We start from the raw sequence: 5,168 nt of genomic DNA, 5'->3' as shown, positions 1-5,168 counted from the left end.
ACTACTCCAGTACAAGTTAAAAACCTTCATTCAAAAGTATTTAACAATTTTTAGCAGAATGTAATTAAAGTATGACAAATAAAGGTAATTATTCCACAATAAAATAGTCCCTCGCAGATACAGTGTGTGGCATTTTGGATTAATATTCTTGTTGCATTTTTTTTGTTGTTGCAGTAGATGTTTAAGGCTGAGCTGATTTTAATACTGTTTAATCTACAGTAGTGTATGATATTCTACAGTGTCGCATATGCCTTTTCCATTCCTGTAATTGCCTTGGTGTTTTTAAAATTAAAGTTTTCATGAGCCCGCAGAAGCAGCCATGTATTCAGATTAGAGACATTGCTTAGCTTTTTTTTTTTTAAATGAACAAACTTCCAGTTTTTACTTAATCTAATCAGAAAAAAATGTCACATTTTTCAGAAAAGAAATGCCAGTATAGTGATTCTTTCTTCACATACCGCTGTGTCCATGTGGACAACATGGTTAGAGAACAAAAAGCCTGAAATCATAAAATATTGTGAAATAGTTCTGTTTTGCTTGTTATGTTCCCAATAATTTGCTGCATTCTGTTTGTGCATGCACACCAGGAGGTTAAATAAATCACCCCCGCCGCCCTCTCGCCCACCCCCACCCCCCCTCAGTACCCCTCCACTCATCTGTTCCAGCTCTCCCCAGCTTCACACCGCTCACATCTCCAACACCACCAGATCTCCCCTTTTTTTCCTGCTTGCTCTTTACTAAAGTTTGGCTGTCAATCAGCAGTGGCCTCAGGCAACAGGCACTGATGAAAAGACCCCTGAGACAAGGAGACCCAAATTAGATTTCAATAAGGATGTTGAATATTCATATCAGGGAAACATCTAAAGGTAAACGCTTTTTGATCTCCTCGCACAAATATCACTTGTGTGCATTCCCAGGTCCTGGCGCTCTGGTTCTAGTGTTTTCTCTCCCAGCCTGGTCCGGCCCCGGCCTCGGCCTCGGCTCTGTCTCACTCCTCAGGGGATGTGGTGGAATAATGATGATGGAGCTACAAAGGAGAAAAAGCACTATAATGAATGTTTATACTAAAGGGACCCAATAGAAAGGGCATCCGTACTAAGTATTCAGTAATTAGTATTTAGCAGAAGTTGATCGCCGAGTGCACACATTCAAACAGAGAGAGACGCGCACACACACATCCAGGGCAAAATCAGTGAAGCATAATCATTTACTATGTAAACTTTAGACAGGGGAACCTCCCTCGACAGGAGCAGTCAAAACACAGTTTCGTTTCTCCTGTCAACATGTTTACTTTATTTTTATAATTGACTCACTTTGGGTTCTTTCTCTGCAAAATGTCAACAGAATTCACAGTGGGGCTGTTTATTTTCCTGAACATACCTGCGTTCTGTTGCTCAGCTGCTTTGCACAGAATTATAATTATCACCTTAACTCATGTAACACATTTCTTACCTTGATGATCATTTTTCTTCAAAACTGTACTTGGTATGAGAACTAAAAAATTTTTTTAAAAGGGCCAGCATCCTCCTAATACCCTAAAGAAATTGCCATCACTTCCATCTACTCGGAGATGGTAATGTGTGATGGTGGAGGATGTGGGGAGGGTGTGGGGGAGACTGCCTTAGGCTCTTTCATCCGCAGAGTCCACTCCGCTCGGGAACGCACTTATAAAACAAGTCCTGAAATGAGACCAAAGGATGGAAGCGCCATCTCTTTTTGACGTAGGAAGCGACAACCCAGCTAATAGTCCACGCCAACTCCTATCATCAATAAGGCGTCAAGAGTGAGCGTGATAGTTGCAAACGAGCAACTGGGGCTCATAATGCGGGGAGACAAGCGACTCCGTCTTTCGGTAAAGCTACTAAAGACACATCCATTCTCATCTTACGTTATACTTTTCTCTTGTTATTTCTCTCACTCTGTGTTCCTCTCAACCTCCCCCGCCCCTTCCTTACAACATGATGGTCAGTCCATTGCCAGGCAATCTGGTCTGTGATGTTGTTCACACCTTCGACGAGCCAAAAAGGAAAAAAAAAAAATCTTTGACAAGATATGATGACTTGCCCAGGTGGTGTGTTTCACTGGTCTCTTGGTCTTATGGGTGAGGGCAGCCAACCAAGGTATGTGTATGTGTGTATGTGTTTGCCTCTACAGTATATGATGGTGTGTTTACCCCAGGCCCTGTGCTGTGGTGCTGTGATGCTGAGTGTCACCCTGCTCCGGCCTGAGCCCTGCAGCCAGAGAAACCAGCTGTGAAACTGACAGGTTTGTCTCCTGCACTCACCTACACTCTTTCTTCCCCCTGAACACGCACGTACTGATCCATACACATGCAACCGCATACACATAATGAGACGCGCGCACAGACACACACACACACACACACACAGACACGCACACACTTTCATGGCCTGAGGTTTAAGTACACATGCACACATAAGCCCCCCCACATCCACACATATCCACAGACCATCACACAAGCTGCAGGCAGTCTCTCTCATGCCAGCTACAAACACGGCGCAAAAGGAATATGCTTACAGAGCTCCAATTTATAGTGGCTGCTCACTGAACACATTTTTACAATTTGATAAAAATCTGCAAACAGAGATGTTAAAATCCAAGAGATGTATCCATTAAACTCTGACTTTCAATCAGTATTTCTAATCATGGCTCTATACTTTGATCCATGTAGTTTCATTGTGCAGGGATTTTATGCTGTCAGTAGCAATGTTAGCTTCATTCCATTAAATGGAACATTTTATCCCGCACATTTTATAATTAAAAAAACATAGAATATTTCGATTGCGTTCCTTAAGTGAAAATTTCTATCTGATGCAAATAAATCAGAAAACATTTTAAACACACAATGCTTCATTATTTCACACTGAAGTGTATTTTTCCAACCTTTCCAAGCCAAACACTAAACTGTCATTCAGTGAAAGTTTAGCTAAATTTTTTTTTTTTTATTTTGCTCAATGAATTGTGCTAACCTAGTTATTGACAGTATGAGTAAATATGGCTTCCTCCTCCTACACGAGTCTTGCAGTATGCACACTGTACATATGCAGTACATAGGTGTTCATGTGTATCATGTAGGTCAGTGAGGGCATGCAGCACTGCTCTAAGCGTCTGAACTTGTGGTCCATCCAGGAAACGCTCATGAGTTACCCTCAGGAGATGCTGCCTTCTATGGAACCTTCCCCCCACACCTAATGCACACCTAGCTAGCACACAAACCCTCACGCACACACACGTGGACTTTGACACACAGTAGTGAAGGATGCCATGTGTATCCAGGTGTCTGGCTGTGCTGTAGCGCCCTTCAGATGTCACAACGACAGAAATCAGTGTTCTGACCAGAAAGTCTGCAGGCAGCATGCGTGTGTTACCTTGCCACATTTGTGTACATGAGCACCAGCGTGCGTGCATGTGTGTTGGTGCATCTGCGCACGCATTTGCATGTGTGTACTTCTGGTTGCCTGTTCCTAGAGGGTGGGGGTGAGAAAAACAAGTGAGAAAAACAGCAAAACAAGTTAAGAGACAATGAAGAAAGCAACACTGGCACCTGTTTCCCCTGGTGTTGAGGGCGAAGAATCCACCACAGAAACTACAATGACTGGTCCTTTGATGTACTCTGACTCTAATAACACCACTGATGATTTTATTTCTGGGTATTTTAGTTCAATAGCATGCACTATATCACCTTTTCCTCCACTTCTAAACCAGCATAAACATGTTCTCTTCCTAACACACATGCACACTTTTGTTGGGTTCAGTTATGTGGCCAGATGTCCAAGTTGACACAGCGCTTAAGGCGTTTGACTGGATGAAACAGTGCATTGGCTGCGGGTAAAGAGGGATTAAAACAAGGCCTGAGGCACTTGTGTTATATTGAAAACATCCTGGGCTGCTTTGTATGGAGATTTGCATACATTGGGGTCTGTGCAGCGATGGCCCATCTGCTGAAGTGCATTGTCCCCAAACAACAAAGTGTGTTTAAATATTTCACATCTCCATCTACTGGGACAGAGGTACACCGAAATGAGTGGAGAGTAAGTGAGAGAAATAGAGGGAGACTGAGGGGGTGAAAAAAAAGACAAAAAAAGGAATGAGTAGATTGGCACAGCTTTGAATTTGAACTGCTCCCAAATGTGCCTCAGTCAGAGCCACAGTAAATAACACTATTGCCGGCCAGAATCCGGGAAAATGAGGAGAATCTAAATATAATATTTTGTGAATCTGATGTCTACTGGAAAATTCTTCTGAATACAGAAATTAAGATGTGGAATGTATGCTTTGGCAATCATACCACACTATGGTTGTTCTCTGAATATTCAGTTAAAGATAAAACGGATTTCCACACATGCAATTTAACATTTAACCTGATATTAATAAACGAATTGTCTAATGTATGCAGTGTGTTTAACTATGAAAGACACTGCTGATGTTGGTAGAATGAAACTGGCAAAAATCCACAGCAGACACTTTGGAGCAGTAGTAAGTTATCATCCCTCTGGCCCAAAACCTCTTTATTGTATTAATGTCATAACTCTGGATTTCTGTGACATTTAATGGCACTGTAAAATTAGATAATTACTGTAATATATCTGTGTACTCATGCCCGTTTCTGAGGTCAGAAACATAAAAATTAATGAGGAACAAGTGGAAGAAAGGGGATAGAGAAGAGAGATTAAATGAGAGAGCGAGTGTGCGAGAGTTTAAAAGATGGCAAAAGTTAGTTTTATTAATGCAAGGAGAAGACAGTCTTTAGTCACTTTGACATCCAATGTTTATGCATCTTGTCTTGATACCCCTGCATTTTTATTTTCTCTTCTCTCCCCGTGTGTCTTTCATTTCGACCAAAACATACATCAAATGAAAAACATGCTCAGGGCAGTGGATGGTGGATGGAACAGTAAGGTGATTTAACGACGGGACGGTTTGTGTGTAGGCTGGACAGCCTGGTGCAGCCTCCGTCTTCACAACCAGCACACACAAACCAATGCACACATTTACACATTTACACACACACACATAGACACACACACTGACACCAAATATCTGAAAAAAAAAAGAAAAAAAAAACAGCCAAGATGGACGTGAGGAACATGTTGCTTGCACGGGGGAGGATTTTGGAAAGAGGAGCGTGGTCAATCTGTTTGTTTCTC

Source organism: Pundamilia nyererei, unplaced genomic scaffold, assembly GCF_000239375.1.
Source record: "Pundamilia nyererei isolate P.nyererei 1_Seehausen unplaced genomic scaffold, PunNye1.0 scaffold00100, whole genome shotgun sequence".
NCBI lineage: Eukaryota > Metazoa > Chordata > Actinopteri > Cichliformes > Cichlidae > Pundamilia > Pundamilia nyererei.
Note: the sequence above shows the minus strand (reverse complement) of the source record.